Genomic DNA, 19487 nt, shown 5'->3' with positions numbered 1-19487 from the left:
TCATTTTAAATGCTGGCACCAATGTGGTGGTTAATGCTGACATTTACAATGACACTGACACCAATGCTGGGGCTTATTATTTCAGCCACTGACACCAATGTTAAGGATTTTTGTTGTTGACACTAACACAAATGAGCAAAGGGGGGTTGTTACTGCTGATACTGACACCAATGAAGGAGGTGGGGTTATTATTGCCGATGCCACACAAACCAAATAATCACTCCCAGTGCTCAGAGATCCACCACGCTTGGATAGGGCAATGGAAATGCATAGGCAAAGCAGCCCTCCTCGGATGGGGGAACTCAGTAGCCACTACAAAAAGAACAAACAGGAGGGCGCAAGCTCCTAGTGCATTACCAGAGATGTTTATTGTTCAAAAAGTATCACAAGTGGGTGCTCATAAAAGTAGAAGATGAAATAGTGTCAAAAATCACAAGATGCCACAATGTGTAGGAGTCATATGGCCCAACCTGCAACCCCTCAATGCAGGCGAGCTGACGCGTTTTTGGGGGTGCACACCCTTCCTCAGAGCTAGTGCACTAGGTGCTTGCGCCCTCCTGTTTGTTCATTCTATTATTGTTGTTATTCACACCAATGCTGGGGATATTATTGCTGACACTGGCACCAGTGCTGGGGTTATTATTGCTGACATTGACACTAGTGCTGGGGGTTATTATTGCTGACACAGAGATCAATGAAAGGGGGTTATTACCACTATCTCTGCTCTGAGCTAAACAGTACTTCCCAGAAACCCTTGCATGACAATGTCTGTGGCATTGCTATACTTCCATATAGGCTGTTGCCAGATGGGGGCAAAGTATGTATCAGTATCAGTATGTATGGAATATGACTTTAGTATGCTCGCCCTTTCCTGGTTTTATTATAAGAATTTAGCTGTTGCCCCAAGTTTTTTCAAATGGAAATTGTTAAAGTGGTTGTAAACTCTTACATATACCCAATGAAGTGACTGGCCTCAGGTGATACACAGAGATGAAACCAAAAAACCTCCTACATAAATTGTAATGTTGATTTGCAGTCTTTTCTTCTCTGCAGCCATTCAAAGTTCTGAATTCATAAAGCTTTTCTGAAAGTTCAGTAAAAAGGGTGCAGAGAGCTGAAATTACATACTTCAGAGTTCATTGAGGAGAGCCCTAAGAGTTGATTGGAGAGACACACCCCCCTTCACACAGCTCACAGGAACAGAGCTGAGACTGTCAATCTGCTGGAGTTCCCTCCCTTGTCACCAATATTATCTTGGTGTCAGGAAAACGTGTGAGAAATTACTCATGCTGATAACAGAGGAACAAAGCAGCAGACAGAAATGACACTTGGTGCTCATGACTGAGAAAAGCATACACTATAGAGGGAATGCTTTGTCATATTCTATGTTTACAACCACTTGAAAACAAAAAGACATGGCCCTTCATTCCCACACGGTTTACAATAAAAAAAGATTTTGTTCTTGAACTTATGGGCTTACTGGTTTATTGCTGGTCAGTCCATTTGAGTCTCCACTTATGCCTTTATTGACCCCTGTAGGATGTATATATCTGAAGGCAGAATTATGGAGGTGGGGTCACTTTGTCTACTATAATTTGATGTCTCCTTCTCTGTTACCTTGGGAGCTTGCATGCACATACAACTTCTGTCATTTGATTTGGACTTTTTGTATGGCATTTAAATTCATCTTTACCATCGTGACTTGGTGTAACCATATTTCACATACGGCAGAGCTACCTTGGAATTTTCCAATAGACTGAGTGAATTGTTCACTTCCTGCCTGATACTACTGTCTATAGCTGTTGGTAAAACTAAAATAGATTTACAGAGATTCTAACATGGCTTTAGGAAGTGTGCTTATCTGTGCCTATGAGCTGGGCATTATGTGAGATATATCTCAGCTACAGCATGAGTGCTAACAGTTGCCTATTCTTGTCCTGTGTTGAAGAAATGCTCAGTCTTGCCATCGCACTTCACATCTATTTTCTTCTCAACATAAACTTCACCCTTAGTCACCATCGAGCGGTTGTATTTTCTTTTATTTGTGTTAGATGAAGAAATCACACTTTATCTGAGTGAAATGAAACTACCGACGTGCAATGCCGAAGGTGAAATTGGAAATGAGAAATGATAACTAGCAGAATGGCGATATACAGTAAATGTGCGTCTGCTGCCTTCAACCCAGCAAATCAGTTTTTATGCATCTGTCGACTCTCTAACTAATGCATTCAGATATCTTAATTTAAGAGGATTATGGCACAGGAATAGCCTGAATATTTTTATTTAAATATATATTGAGTTTAAATTTCCTTATCCTTTTTTTATTAGTTTAGTGAGTACATTTTAACATTTAGAGCTGTTGAGAAGAATTTATAGAAAACAGAAACCACAAGTCCCAGCACATGAATGCTAGGATCTGGACTTTATGGCTGCTGTAGTGAAGCAGAGCTGTGACCAATCTTCAACTGGCCACATACATTACAATCTGATTGCACAGTCTGACTGGTTATAAACTAAAAGTATCGTTTAGGTAGACCTTCAGGCTATATAGTTGTCAGCACAGAGGGAGATTCTACAGAGATCGTGCCATTATATTGATACATGTGTAACCATTTTCAAAACAATACATATTGAAAGCATCTACTGTATAAAGCATTATATGTAGTTTTGTGGTTATCATGGTAGAGCAGCGAAAAAATAAAGTGAGAAAATATTTTGAGTTATTATAGTTTTTGGTAAACGTAATTTTGATGTGAGTTTTTATTGTTTGTCGTGTCATACTTTAAATTTAAATAAATTTGTGGCTGCATGTATATCATTAAGTGTGGTCAGCATCCCTACTAAGCAACTGCTGACATAATACAAATTAGTCACATACAGAAACCATTGTATTTTGTTGGTCTGGTCAGTGACAGAGAGGATAGAAAAGTAGACTCATTTGACTCTTTAGGTAGGTCACAAATTACAACTCTGCTATAAACAAAAAAGCAACAAACAAATAATTTACATCATAATTTGAGTATTATGTACATGCAACAGAAACAGATTTTTATAGCAAACTAGTGTATGTGTAGAAAGCACTGCCTGCTTATGTAGTGAAAAGATATAACTGCCCCCATATAAATATTTATGTACAAACTTTACACAGAAGCAAAACTTTTAAATACCACATATTGATAAGATCACATAATGCAATCTGTTCACAAGTAAGAAAAAGGTTGTAAAAAAATATCTTTATTGTTTAAAAAGTTAGAAGGTATACCTATACTTCACATGGATTCCTTGAGGAGTTCTAAAGTTCAAAACTACACCTTATAATGTAATAGTACTGCCAATACAATATAATCTGGTTGTACATTCTCTGCACAATTTCATTAAGATTTATCAAAATGTTGTAAGTGAAGGCCATCCTAAACTAACTTTCTAATGTGCATCATGCAGGCCACTGTGCTATATAGTTGATCGTTTTCAAGGGGATTGAACAATCAGATTGTTCAAAATGTCTGTTTTCAAAAGTCTGTCATTTTGTAAACATCTTAGCATAACAAGATGATCAGCACCATTCCAGTTGTATTACAATTTATTTGCCCAATCTTCTAATCTTGCAATTGAAGCATCTACCAAAGTTTTCTCACAATTAATCTCCTGCTTGTACATTTCTATACCAATGTGGAGTGAAAGATTTCTATACAACAACATATCTTTGTTTATTTGTTTTATTGCACATGGCAGCTTTATGATTTTGAACCTTCTAGGATGTCATTATGAGACATAAGAGTGACATTTGACATGGCTCCACTTATGGACAGAGGAAGTCATTTTACAGCTAGGCTTTTCATCTTTCTTAATGGTTAACCTGTGAAGCAGCATCTGCTCCATATACACCCATAGCACTCCATGAGACTTCTGTCTTGGGTATGACCTATAGATACAGAACTCATCAGTTCATCGTCATATTGTCCCTCAGATGCTTCCTAATATCATAGTTGCAGAGAGTAGAAACTATGAAGCTGACATACATTATGACTATGCACCATTTATTGCAGAATTGCATCAAGATGCAAGGCCCACTTATTCACTACCCCCTCCCCCCCCATATGCATACTTATGTATCTTTTTGCCCACAGCACCAAGGCAAGGATGACATTTGGGGCCTTAGGTAAAATTCTCAGAATGCTAAAGATCTCAGAACTTGGATGGCAAAACGTAATTGGTTCTGAATTTTATCTCCATAGCCTGGTTGAAGACAATGGGATCTATATAGTTAAGCTCCAGCTGGAGTACAAAAAATACCCATACTCCTGCAGAACATAATTAATTTACATTGAAATCAGCACCTACTTTTTTCTGTAGAATGATGACTTGTATGATGTCCTACTGTTATATGGTTAAATTGTGAGCAAGAAAAGGAGAAACATGCAGGAGGGCATCAAAATACAAAGCCCGCTTATTCACTAGCTCCTCACATGTATACTTAACTACCTTACTACCCAGTTTTTGCCTACACCACTTAGGTGACATCTGGGGAGCCCAGTAAATTCCTAAAGATCCCTAGTTTTGGGGGGGCAAGAATAAGGAAAGCAATTGTTTCTAAAGTGTATCTTCATAGGTTGGATGAAGGTATTGGAGTCTATATAGTTAAGCTCCAACCAGGAGAAGAAAATTACCTCTACCCTTCAGAACAGAATGACTTTACAGTGGAAGGCAGCACCTAGTTTTCTCCTGAAGATTAATGGTTTTTATGTTATCCTACTGTACAGTTGTGGAAGTTCAAGAGAAAATTGCACTGCTCCAAGCTCTGTGTGTAATTCTCTCATTCTTAAATAATCCAGGTGCTGGCTCCTAAGAGTTCTTCTGACTCAGGCATGATAGTGAAGCAGAAAATGAAGCAGCACTCTGAGATGTCAAACCATAAGGTTTATTCAAGGAACAAGCTTCTAGACAGTCTCTGCCCTAATTCACATCATTCTGATGTGTTTCACCTTAGTTGGACTTATTCATAGAGGTACAAATGTGTTTTTTAAAGTGTTACTAAACCCAGGAACCTGCATTCACTATATTTTGTCTCCCACAGTACACATAGCATGGAAATGCAATTATTTTAGTAAATCTAAACTGCTAAATACTTTTTCTCATCAGCAGTTAGAGCAGTCTTGCGACTTCAGCTGAGCACTGGTTAAAGCTTGTAGGAGGAGTTGTCTTTCTGCTCTAGGAGGATGCAAAACCATTGACTCTCTGTCTTGACAGTGCTGATTGTCAATATGCTGATCATATGCACTCTCCCAAGAAAAAAACTTCTCTACCAATACACACCAAACTGAGCATGTGCAGAATGGCTACGGGTTCAGTCTGTCTAATCAGCGTGGATATTTGAACAAGAGGAAGGGCAGGGAAGTTAGGATCAAATAGCCTTTTTTACACAATGCAGAGTATTAACCCCCTAGGTTCCACAGTGAGTATAACAAGCATGATTTAATGCATATACGGACTGATTTTACTGTTGTGGGTTTAGTAACATTTTAAATAAACCTAAATTCTTTGATGTCTCAGAGTACGGCTTCATTTTCTGCTTCACCAATCTATTGTACCAGTTACATGTGAAAACCTCCAGCCAAATAAGAAAAACCCCTCACCCCAGTTTTTTCTTGCACTTAGGTGAGGATGATGTCTGGAACTTCCAGTGAGATCCTGTGAATGCTAATGATCCCAAAACTGTGCAAGAAGATGCTGTTTTTTCTTGTGTAGAACAAGTATAAAGAAACCTAGGGAAATGTCATTGTTTCTAAATTGTATCTCCATAGGCTGGTTTAAGACAATGAAAGCTATATCGTTAAGCTCCAGCTGGAATACAAAAATCACCCATACCCCTGCAGAACAGAATGACTTTACAGAAAAGGCAGTGCCTACTTTTTCCTGTAGATTAATGGCTTTTATGATGTCCTACTGTACAAGTTATATGGTAAATCTTGAGCCAGAAAAGGAGAAACATGCAGGAGAGCAATTTTCAGCCAATTCACTCTCCCTATTTGAAGAATGATTAAATTAAATGCTGGGCGAGAAATGCACTATCTTGGCTGTAATGAGGTTTAAAAATGATCCAAAATAGATAGAAAACATTTTTCTTCCTCTCTTCTTTTACTGTAAATTGTGTGGTCATTACATGGCTCTGAAAACGAAACGTCTAATGCACAGAATATTGAATGTGTTGACAAGCTGCAGGATTTATCAAGCAATGCTTTTAAAGGGCTTACAATATATTAACACCAGCTGTGCTCATACATGCTTTTGGCCACAGAGCCATTGGCCTGATTTAACACTGTTTACTGTGTTATTAAAGCTCTGCTACACCTTTTAACTCTTTCTCTCTACGATTTACTTATTCAGAATTTGCTCTCAGCATGAGCATGATTTACTAAAGGAAATAAACAATAGCCAGGACAAATTGTTGGAGTAGCCTGGCATTGCATTATGTTCATAGCAGCTGTGATCCTTAAACCTGACCTAGCTAAGGTGTCCGTTTATGGACCAGTGGTAATAGATCGCTGCTCAGTTCTCCGGCATTCTCGGAGAACACAGTTCTCCTGTGAATGCAGTTTATGAAGCAGTTCTCCGAACGAAGGGAGAACGGTCTCCAAACGCTGGAGAACGGTCTACAAACTCTGGAAAACGGCTGATTTTACTATAATCTCGCGAGATTACAGTAAAAGATCAGTTTACTAAGCAGAGGTAAATTATCTCTGCTTAGTTTTTGGTCCCTCCGATTCTCCAGCTCTGGGCTGGAGAATTTGGAGGGAGAACACAGATCTCCAGAGAAGGGCTGACATGATCTCCTGAGTGTCATAAACTGTGAATGACCAGAGAATAGCTGAGATCTGTTGAAGCACAGCTATTCTCTGTGTCATAAACAGACACCTAAAACAGCAATGCATATTTTGTACAGGTGTTTATTTACTGGAATCTATATTCCAAACATCAGCGCATGGAATCTTATACTGTGGCTTCTGCACACGCGCAGTACATTACATCTCTGCTTATGGGTCACTGAAGTTGTTTACAATTTTTTTTTTACTTTTACAAAATGTTCTTTTTTTACATTCCCCTTCAGGCTGTCTTCATATCTTGTTGTAATGCATGATAAAGCAAGTAACCAATTATCATGTTGCGATGGGTTGCAGCGCCAGTTATTATTAAATGGTATGCACCTTGCAAATGCACCTTAAAGCTGAATTCCAAGAATTTAGCAACTTTGCAAAACGTGCAAGCACACAATGAGTTAACCCTGAACAGGTGCCTGTCACCTACTGGGATTATCTCTATTATATATATCTGACAGCTTTATGACTCAGCTAATGATATTCTGAAACATTGGAGGCTGAGAGAGAGAGGAGAGAAGCATACACAGCAGCTAGGCTCACCTCCTTCTTCTGCTGCCCATCCACAGAGGCCTTTCCAATTTGTGAATGAGTTCACAGAATACAAAGGCTTCTGTGATTGGGCAGGAGGAGGGGAGGAGTTGGCATAGTAGCTGCACTGACTCTTCTCTTGAAGGAGCTGAGACCAGAGCTATGCAGAGCTCCTGAAGCTGTCTTGCTGGAGGCTAATATAGCTGTCAGATAGAAATAATAGAAATAAGCCCACTATGTGGCAGGCACCTAGTTGGAGTTAACTCATTGTGTGCCTGCACTTTTTGCGAAGTTGCTGAATTCCTGGAATTCAGCTGTAACCCATATGTATTGTAACATATTACTACATGCATCCGGAAACTATAAGGGCATTGCAGTGCAGTACATTTTAAACAAGGACATATCCAGTTTCTGCTGCATTGTGAGATGTTTGCAGCTCATTAAAAAAAGAATGGTCTGCCTTAAGGCAGTGTACATTTATACCACTGAATAATGTGTGCTATAACACACCACACTTCACTTGTGTGGAACGAAATCCACATCTTTTCACATTATGGCAGACTTTCCTGCCAAAGGGACTCCCCCTGCTCTGTGATGGTGCAATCTCCTTTATTGCTCCGTTGCTGTCGCTGATATATTCGCCCAGTCTTCTACCAGTTTGGAGTCTATGACTATCTTTATTGAGCAGCTTGAGATGATGTAACTCTTGTACATGCACATGGGACTGGATTTGTGGAAATCATTAATCGTCATAAATCATGTAATTTGAGTTTGAACTCAGAAAAGCCTAAATACACTGAGTACATTGAAGCCCTGTCAGAATTTCATTGCTGTCTGTGTCTCCACTGGGGAGATTCTCCCTCTATTTGTCCTGATGACCGTTTTCACCATTACAGAAAGTCAGGAGACGGAAGGAGAAATCTTCCAATGTTCAAGTGACAACCTTCTCAGATAGGAATTCCTCATCGTACTTTACTGAGATTTCATATCATTTTCTATTGTGTCTTCAGGACAGGAAATGAAGGGAAAGCTCACTAGTGGGACAGATACTGTGTATGTATATATATATATATATATATATATATATATATGTTTCATTCATTCCTTTCTTCACTGACATAAACCAGTCATTTTCTGAAGCAGAGAAGGGCTAACCAATAAGTTGTAACCATAACTTATCCGTTTAGTTTTCATTTTCTTCCCTTCCCTGATCTGTTGATATCCATCTTCTGGTCATTTGGTTTAGAATAATGCATGAAGACTACTTGTAGCATCATTAAACATGGCATTTCACATTGCACTTGTCTAGAACCCATTGCGTGAATGAGCAGGTAGGCGTTGGTCCATGAGCACACTTTTCGTTTGGGAGCAGTAAAGTCTTTTGTAGGAATGGCTGGAAGTATTCTGCGTATCGATCTCATGGAGCATGAAAAGTGAAGACACAAGGCCCATTAAAATACAGGTCAGGGAAACTTATTCTGTTCTTTCCAAAATGGAAAGCTTTAATTATCATCTCGTACTGGTTGAAAAATCATGACCCTGGTAATGGTTTTTGCTGATGCATTTGCTAATATGCGGAAGGTAGGGTGATAGTTATAATCTACAGCACTTTATAAATGCTGACGATGATTAGAAGTTTTATTTTTCATAATGATCTGGTAATGCAGTTAATAGGCCATAACTAATGATTGCTGAATGAGAATACTGCAATTTATTTAGCTTTTTTCACCAGAAAATCCACTTTCCTTTAAAACACCTTCCGAACAAATTATGAATATTGTAATAAAAAATGTATTTGGAAAGAGAATTGTTTAAAGTGTGAAAATATTCTGCTACTTGTAAAAGGAGAAAGTTATTATTATTATTACTACGAGTTTATATAGCGCCAAAGGGTTTGCTCAGCGCTGTACAATAGGGGGGACAATACATGGCACAGTACAACAACAACAAACAACGTACGAGGGGTAAGAGGGCCCTACTCTTACGAGCTTACAATCTAGGAGGGAGGGGGTAAAGGTACAGTAGGAAGTGGCTGAGGGGGATGAAGTGGTGGGAGGAATGAGGGAGGATGGCCGTTAGGTGAGGGTGGGGTAGGCTTCCCTGAAGAGATGGGTTTTGAGGGAGCGCCTGAATGTGAATAGGGAAGGCGACAGTCTGATGGATTGGGGCAGTGAGTTCCAGAGGATGGGGGAGGACCTGGAGAAGTCCTGCAGTCGTGCATGGGAGGAGGAGACCAGGGAGCAGGATAGAAGGAGGTCCTGTGAGGAGCGAAGGGTACGGGTAGGGTGGTACTTGGTGATCAGGTTGGTGAGGTAGTCAGGGGCAGTGTTGTGAACGGCTTTGTAGGTCAGGGTTAGGAGTTTAAATTTGATGCGTTGGGCAATCGGGAGCCAGTGGAGGGAGAGGCACAGGGGGGTGGCAGAGGTGGAGCGGGTGGTGAGGTGGATGAGTCTGGCAGCTGAGTTCAGGATGGTCTGGAGCGGGGAGAGCCTGCACTTGGGTAGGCCAGTGAGGAGGGAGTTGCAAAGTTCAATAGAAATCATTGCTTTAAGTTCATAGGCACCAAAAATACTAAATAAAGAGAGTGAGATTATGTAAAACTAAATTTCTGCTAATAATATAATTGTCAATGAACTTCAGGTCAATGCACTAACTTTAAAGCAAATACACATTTATGACAGATGTATTGGCTTTTACAGGTTTCTGTTTATGATGCAGTAGTTAAACTTTTATTAATTGTAGATTTTGTTTAGTGGAATGAATACCTATGCATGTCACATTGATCTTTCTATCCAGATATAGGCAAAGAAGTAAATAAATACAGTTAATGCATAGCTGGTAAAAAAAAAAGAAATGTAATGGTATAAAAATGAGAGGTTTTATACCTCACCCTTAGTCAAGTACATATATTTGGGACAATCCTCCAGTGTCCAGTAGGAGGACCCCTCAAAAGTCTTTAACCACTTCAATACCGGGCACTTTTACCCCCTTCCTGCTCAGGCCATTTTTCAGGTTTCAGCGCTCTCACATTTTGAATGACAATTGCGCGGTCATACAACATTGTACCCAAACTAAAATGTTATCATTTTCTTCACACAACTAGAGCTTTCTTTTGGTGGTATTTAATAAAGACTAGGGGTTTTTATTTTTTGCTAAATTAACAAAAGTCCGAAAATTTTGAAAAAATAAACACGTTTTTCTTTGTTTCTGTTATAAAAGTTTGCAAATAAATAATTGTTATTCATAAATTTAAGCCAAGATGTATTCTGCTACATGTCTTTGGTGAAAATAATCCAAATTAGGATGTATTTTTTAGTTTGTAGGAAAGTTATAGCATTCACAAACTATGGGATAGATCTGAATATTGATCAGTCCTGAAGTACTGACAGCCAATCTAATTTCTTGAGGTCCAAGAATGTCAGAACAGTACAGATATCCCCCAAATGACCCCTTTTTGCAAAGTAGACAGTCCAACGTATTTCATAAGAGGCATGGCGAGTTTTTTGAAGTTGTATTTTTTTGTCATAATTTTTCGGAAAATGAACAAATAAAAAAAATTATTTTCACTATTTTTTTTTTACATACTAGGGTTTTTTTTTTTCGTGCTTAGCTGTGATTTGGCCATGGCTAATCACATGACACAGCTGGGCTCTGATTGGCCCAGCTTGTGCATGTGATCGCTGTGACCATTCACAGCTAGACACACTAGTATACAATGGATGGCATGAATGAAGCCACCCATTGTATACAACTGTCATGTGACCTGCTGTGATTGGTCACAGCAGGTCACATTGTACCGGCAACGGGGCCGGTACTCAGATCTGTCATGGGCCGTGTCTGAGGTACATGGCCGGTGACAGATCGTGCCGCTGCGCGGCTCTGCATGCGCGCAAATTGCGCATGCCTGAAAGGATGCTATATGGCATCCAACCGCAACGGTGAGGGTTTTGCCGGCCGCCATTTAGCCATAGGCCGGGTGGGAACCGGTTAATACTAAAACATGTTTGTCTCCTAACACCCCCTACCAATTAAGCTGATACTGTATCATAATGCTTCTCTTTCTCTGTCAAACATCAAGGGTCAGCAAGAGAATTTGACGCGTGAGCACAATTTTTGAACTAGCTCTGCTTTCCTTGCACAACTCCACCCTTTACTAAATTATAAACTTTTGATTTCTATTTTACGTTATTAATCTTTTCCTGGCCAAAAATGTACACCCTCAGTCAGGTAATCATTTGTGTAACTCTCCTTTCTTACTGGCCTAATTGGACCAATAGGCATTGGAGGTAGTTGGCCATAAAAGCATGGTCCAGCCACCCTCCAGAATGTATACAAATACACAAACACATTGTTGTATAAAATCAAATCATCTATTTGGCTGAGCACCTGAATATGTCATGTCTTAAGGGGATCAATAGCCATAGCCATGATTCAGCTAATAGCTAGATTTATTCAACTCCTCTTAGATCTGTGGGCAGCAAATCTGTGACTAAATAAAACACTCATACTTACATAGAATAGTTTGCATCTTCATTAAAAAAAAAAAAAGAAGAAACACAGGGAATCCTAATCCATTTTGAGCAGTCACCTCCTGCACCTGACTTTTGATTAAAGAGGCTGCTAAACATAAAGATGGACGAATAGTGAGGTCCAAAATTTTGATGGGGTGCATACTAGAGGCAGCAACCATGGGATGCGGTTGCTGTTAGCCAGAGCACCCTAAGCTTCTAGGATTTTGGAACATTCTGCAAAAAAAACACATGCAGGCAATTGGAAGTGGGCAGTATACTATGGTATTGATTTACTAAAACTGGAGAGTGCAAAATCTGATGAAGCTTTGCCTAGAAACCAATCAGATTACAGGTTTTTGTTAAGCTTAAAATCTAAGTTCACCTTTTACAAAAAAAAAATAACTGCACATCATTCTGCAGGTTCAAAAATGTGCATTTAATTTTTTTAAATTTCTTCCTATAAATCATTGCACCCATGATCTAATAAAGTGCCAGGATCCTGCAGACTCTCGGTACACTGTCTGTCTGTACCTCGTACAGGCAGAAAGTTGCTGAATGGCAAAAAGAATCCAAGAACTACAAGCTGTCAGCGGTGGAGGGTGATGATACTTGTAGTTCAGTCATTCACAGAACTCTCTGAATGAATGATACAGCCATGTGGGTGGAGCCCACACAGCCTTGCTATGGTGTCCGTTTATGACACAGAGAATAGCTGCGATTCAACAGATCTCAGCTATTCTCTGGTCATTCACAGTTTATGACACTCAGGAGATCATGTCAGCCCTTCTCTGGAGATCTGTGTTCTCCCTCCAGATTCTCCAGCCCAGAGCTGGAGAATCAGAGGGACCGAAAACTAAGCAGAGATAATTTACCTCTGCTTAGTAAACTGATCTTTTACTGTAATCTCTTGAGATTATAGTAAAATGAGCCGTTTTTCAGAGTTTGTAGACCGTTCTCCAGCGTTTGGAGACCGTTCTCCCTTCGTTCGGAGAACTGCTTCATAAACTGCATTCACAGGAGAACTGTGTTCTCCGAGAATGCTGGAGAACTAAGCAGCGATCTATTACTGCTGGTTCATAAACGGACACCTATATTTGAAGTGTGACATCAGGTGCAGGAAAAAGATTCCCTGCTCACTGTAATGAGGGGGGGGGATTGGGGGAGACGAGGCAGGAGCTGGAACATGTTACATTTTCCACCCTAAATACAGGTGGAACATGTAACATGTTCCAAAGGCGAACGTATCCTTTAATTGAACAAGATGAAGTTAGATGGTGATTGGCTACCATGCAGAGCTGCAACAGATTTTGCACTCTCCAGTTTTTGTAAATCAACCCCCATGTAAGTGTCAGCTGCTTACTTTAGCTACAGGTTAGCTATAAAATGGTTACACCAATCTAATTAAGATGATCAAAATATTTCAAGGACACCAATGACTATATGGTGCTAGTATTTGCCTTATATCTGAAAATTTAAGTCAGACATTATTAGATTATAAGCTCCTTGAAGGAAGGGACTGATGTGAATGTTGTATGAAAAGTGAAAAATACATTTTTGACACTATATAAATACCTGTACATAGGTTTAAAAAAGACACAAGTCTATCTAGTTCAACCATTAGAAAAAAAATAGAAGACCTCCAAATACACTATTGACCCAGAGAAAGACAAAAAAACCCTAATAAAGCTTAATCTAATTTGCTCCAGTGGGAGCAAACAATTCTGTCCTGCTCCCCTAGGAGGCAATTGGATATTCTCTAGATCAATTACCCCTGAGGTTACTACCTATAAATATGAGTATCCAGTTATGTTTTTTGCATTTAGACATGCATCCAGAACTAGCACTTGAGGGGAGTCTATTCCACATTAAATGTAATAAAATATAAATGAAAAAAATAAAATCCATTAAAGCATTACTAGAAGTATTGACATAATTTCACCTAAAGATTTCAGGCACAAAGTGAATAAAACAAAATCTTCAGTAACACTGACTGCATTGTATACATATTTACTGTCCAGAGGAAAGCACTGATGCTTGTCTTTGATGATGAGCTGCCAAACAAAATACAGATATGTAGACAAAAGTCTCAGCTCTCTTCAAAGTAAAGTTCAAAGAGATGTGTGGAAGCAGTAATGCATAACGTATGATAGCCAAACATGGTCCCCTTTTACTAAATGTAAAAGCAATTATTTTTACACCAGATCAGGAGAGTTGTGTTCCGCTGCACATTTATTCTGGGTCAGATTCATTACATTCTGTGAGACCTAATGTGCCATTTTGTCTTGTTACATACCTAAGAAAAAACATAATTGGTAGATGTTAACAATATTAGGCTGGCTATCCCTGAAGGGTAGAAACAATACCCATTTGCCTGTCTCACCTGTCTAGCTGTTTTACTTCCAAGACAAGCTGCCCAATTATCTGAGCAAACTGCTCTCACACAGCTTTGTAAGTTTAGCCATTATTGTGCGGCAGTATTATTTTCTTTCTCTTAGACTTGTTATTTTCAGGTTTAAGATATTTGGCTGTTGCTGCTGCAGGTAAACATGGTCATTCTTTCAGGGGAGTAACTATAAATGTGTAGAATCCATCAAGCTAAATTTCAAAGGCAGTACTATTTACTGGCAACTCTTAGAGTCTACATTTACATTAAAGTGGACTTCACATCAGATACATATTTACTGTACATATTAGGCACATGCCAGCTAAGTAATCTGTAAGTGTAACACCATCCCCCAATGCTCTGGAAACCAAGATCTATGTACTTTTCAGACAAGGAATGTAAGACCTACTGGCTATAGCAGATGGGAAAATGTAGAAAGAAAAGAAATACAAAGATCTATTTTTTAGAGTCACAGAAAGATAAAAGAGTCACTGTTTATGATGATCGCTCTGCGATCTATTAGAATAAGAATTACTTCAAAGATGAATTTGGGGAGATATAAAAGACACATATTAGTGCTGCTCTTTATTCATTAAATGTATTTTTGCTAAATAGAATTGTGTAAGTACCTGAATTTGACATCAGCCTTTTGTAATCCCTGCACAGCGAAGTTCAGATTCGGTGTGACAGAAGCAGCACAAGTAGCCAATCATTTGTTCTGCAGCATAAAGAACATGTTGATAGTAGGTAAGGCCTAGCCAATGCACTTGAACATGCACTTTTTTATTTCACTTATTTATTTATTTGCTCTCTACGTGTGTCACCCTTCAGATATAGTCAATGCCGAGACAAGATCATCTAGCGCCCAGGGCAAAGATGCCAAAGGGCGCCCCCCAAAATTTATGAGCATTATGTGTCAGCAAAAATCCCCTCCCTCCCCCACCACAAAAAATTTGAAAACTAATCTTCACATTTACCCTCTAAGCATAAATTTCCTTTGCAAGCCAAAATTCTCCACAAACAAAAATTTTCCTCCTCCAATACAAATCTTCCCTCCCTCCAGGTGAGCATAAATCCTCTTCCACCTCAAAATACCCCTGTCCAAGCACAAATCCCCCCTTCAAATCCCTCTTCCTAACAGGAATCCACCCTCAAGGTACACCCCCCCCCCCCTCCAAATCACCCATTCTAGCACCCCTTGCCCCAGCCCTATATACAGTATCTGTTTCCCTTCACTCAAGATGAATGGTTTCAATTTTTGGGCTTACCCTGTCTAGGGGGAGGATTGTGTGGTCATTCCCTGCCTTGGGGAGTCTCTCTTTGGGAGAGCCTCCCAACTAATACTCAGTGGTCAGCTTCAGCTGATCACGAGGAGAGGGGTCCGCTGGATCTTTTGGCTTGGTGTACTTGAGTGAGCCTTATTACTCCTGTCAGGAGCCTTGCACCCTTTGGTGTCAGGGAGGGGTCCTTTCTCTTTGGGAGGGGACCAAAGATGCACCCTAAATGTGCTTTTTTGTGTGTTCATGTGCACTTTTGGTGTATAGTTTTTACTCATAAACTAAGGGCTTGGAAAAAGAAAATGATGATAGAAGGAGAGAGCTGAGACACAGAGATGAACTTATCAGCCTACCCTTTCTAATGACAGGCTAGAGGAGGGACAAGACCTATAAGTATTACTGAGCTCCAGCAGAAAAAAAAAACAGGTCTCCCTCCATACTAGATAGGGTTATGCTGTGTGGGGCAGAGCTATTTCAAAATTGAATGGAAAGAAATACAAATCTTTTGGCAAATAAAACAGTTTCCCTATATTTCATCTGTAGTTTTAGCTTTTTTTCCTAAAGCTCAGCTTTATTAAAACCAATGGGTTTTACTGTTCAGACACAGCCATGCAAGCTCTTGCCTGGTTTGTGTACAGAGGGGTCAGAACCTTGGTCATGTTTTAGTTGCTGTGTTTCAGTAACATTGGCCAGGAAGTCAGGTAAGAACTCTCCAATATGGAAAGATCAAGCAAAATCAGTACTTTTTTTTGTTTGAAGCCGCAAGATATATGGTGAAAAAAATTGACATGTTTGGAAATGTTCCAGCTATTCCCCTCTTTATCCAACAAACAAAAAAAATGCTGACCCATCAGTTAAGTTATATTTGGTGTTTTAATGCAGACAGAGACTAAACGGTTATTGGACTTTTTTATGTCAGGAAAGTATGTGCTCAAAAGAGAAAAATATTTTAATTTCCAGTGGAGTAAAATTTGTCAGGGAATATTGATGCCTTCATTTTTCTGTGACAAGCATTGCACAAAAGGGAAATTTAGGCATGATCAGGTAATGCACACAAGGGATTTGCAAAAGTACTTCTGGCAGAAACATATAGCTGCTAGCAAGCATTTTTTTGCTAGACTTATGAAAAACAAATGGTCTGTTTGCAGTGAATGAAGTGTAAAATATGTAATTACCATTCATTGTTCCAAACATTTTGCAATAAAAAGCATGAAATTAAACTTTATTGCAAATTTCTCTCATTTGAAACACTTTTACTAGAAAAGCAGATATGCTTTAGGTCAGAATGAATTTTATTTAGAAGATTTATAGCCAGGAGAGGATAATTGGAGGCAAAATTCACTGTTTGGAGAATAGGATGCGGTAGTTAAACACTGAACTGAACAAATTAGCTAAAATAATTAGAGCTAAAACAAAAAGGATTTTACAATTAGATTCTTGTGGAACTGTATTGTCATTTAGCAAGATAAAATATAAAGTTGGGAAAATAGGAAGAACTGAAAGTAGGCCTTAAGATGCAGCAATAAAGCTTATAATTGTTACCCAAGTGCTGACAAGAATCTATATTAATAGGAAGCCGGTCCCATGAAATGTTAGTCTTAGCGGAGCTGTAAAAACTCCAACATTGTTAAAAAAAAACCCACACAGGTGAACTATATATTGCGCTTGATCAAATGGTATTGCAGATTGTCACCTGCACTTGTTCTGAAGAAATTGATATACAAGCAGTCCCGTAGTTACGAACATTTGAGTAACGAACGACTCGAATTTATGAACAGAGGGAGAAACAAGAAGCGAGAAGAAATCCACCCCTAGGAAGGGAAATTCACTCCTGTAAGAGTTATCATAGGAAAAAGGTGTCTCCGCTGAAGGTTTATCACCAATCCTTGTTTCCACAACAACCCAAAATTTTTATAATCCAATTGTCACAGGGACAGAAAGTGAGGTGAAATCTTCTGAACAGGGGCACAGACAGAAAAACAAACATTACAGGGGTGTTAACCCCTCCCTATGCTATCCAAAAAATATTTTTTTTGAGTGGAGATACACTTAAAAAATGTACCTGTTCCAACTTACATACAAATTCAAATTAAGAACAAACAGACTCTATCGAGTTTGTAACCCAGGAACTGCCTGTAATCTTTACTATGTCCTATTTCAAAACAACTGCCAAATGGTATGCATTTATTGTCAACATCCAATAGTTTCAATGTTGTAAAAGAGTTTCTTTGCCATCTCTTTACATTCACAAGCATTTAAAAGGAATATCACTAAAATTCAAGTGTCCTTAAATACTCTGACTTTGACCTCTAGACAGACTTCTGGGAAAATCAGAGACTGTCATCCAAGAAAAAAATTTGATTTCCCAGAGAAATCTGTAAACAAGAAGTGTACAGAATGCCCACAGATTGACAAAGTTTTGGAAAGTGAAATTTCAATTTTTTGGCAGTTTAGGAAATCATAGTGACTGAAGAATAAAACAGAAAGATAATTTTAATCAAATAATAATACAAAATAAATATGTATTTACATTTTTTTTCCAAAAAGGAGTTTTCATTCAAAGAATAAATGTACCCATACTGGTCTATTCTCTGTAACTGTGCCAACAAGTGAGCACTATATATAGCACAAAACTCTACAACAGGGAAATCTGTCAGATAGAAGTTGGGGCTCAGCTAATCACCAGAGATAGATTAAGGGAATAAGAATCCATTGGCAAAGTAGTTGCTTTGGTCCCCCATTTCTTTGGAATTGATAAGGGTTGCATTAGACATAGATAATCTGATACACTTGAATGGCCCACCTCATCATACTCCAGCTGTCTACAAGTGCATCCTCCCTTGTGATGTGACAGGCAGGTTCACAGCTTTGATCAGATGCACTATCTCTTTGAATTTCTGCAGGAGCATGAAAATTATGGCTTGCTCCCAACCCCCCACCCCCCCCCTGGATATCTATTGGACTTTGACTCCGACCTATATTGTCTTTTAGATAATTTGCCTCTGCTGCTCACTCTCCATCCAGGCACTCAGCAGCCCCATTTCAGGGGCATAGTCTAATGGGATTTCAAGCACCAGTTATCAGAGAAGGCCACAATGAGGCCTACCTTTTCTTTCTGGGTGCCTGGGACCATCATGGTGAGTGTCAGGATGTAGAATGGTGGGAGATCAATGAACACCCATTTGCTAGTCTTTCTGTATAGTATGAAACTTGATACAGTCAGCTACAGGTATGAGCACCTCTGGGTTCAGAGCTGCATACAGTCAGTGTTCAATCAGTTTCAATAGAGTTCAGAGGTGACATTAGGGGTCTAATAAACCTCTGATATCTCCTTACAGAGAACCTGTCTCTTGAGCTATACTATCACATAAAGAACTTAACAGCCCCTTGTGATTGCAACAAAGTTAGGTTTACAAAAAGAAAAAAAAGTGTAATCAAATAAGTTGAAAAACAGCCAAACTTTTTAAAGCCCCTGCCCCCACATACACACATATATGAACGCAAACAAATATGTTTGGTGGCCATGCACGCAAAATGACAATTGGGTCATACTTATTAGGTAATGCCATGCAGGCTGGAATGAGGGCAATCATTGCAGGGCCATCATTCACGGTTAACTCCAAATTGTTGAACTGTAAAGCCTTTTTAAAGCATTACTTATGGACAATTTTGGGTACCATTGTTTTTTTGGGGTTTTTTTTGCTTCATAAACGTTATATTGTGAACAAGTTGCATAACATACAAATAATATTCAGTTGTTATGGTAGATACATAATAAGGGATGTCAAACATAAATTAGGAGGAATGAATCACGTATGATTATAAAAAAATACAGATTACAGGACATGGGATTGACCAGTGAAAATCAAATATATAGAACATCAAGGCAATATATTTAACAAAGTCTGATTCC

General features: G+C 39.0%; 1 protein-coding gene across 1 annotated transcript in view; it reads left to right on the top strand.

The window, feature by feature from the left end:
• CLSTN2 (calsyntenin 2) overlaps positions 1-19487 on the top strand; it is a 1070252-nt gene that overhangs the window by 431897 nt on the left and 618868 nt on the right. The window lies entirely within an intron of this gene.

The sequence above is a fragment of the Staurois parvus genome, unplaced genomic scaffold (assembly GCF_062004578.1).
Source record: "Staurois parvus isolate SC_StPar_1 unplaced genomic scaffold, SC_StPar_1.0 ptg000078l, whole genome shotgun sequence".
Lineage (NCBI taxonomy): Eukaryota > Metazoa > Chordata > Amphibia > Anura > Ranidae > Staurois > Staurois parvus.
This window is presented reverse-complemented; position numbering and strand designations above follow the sequence as displayed.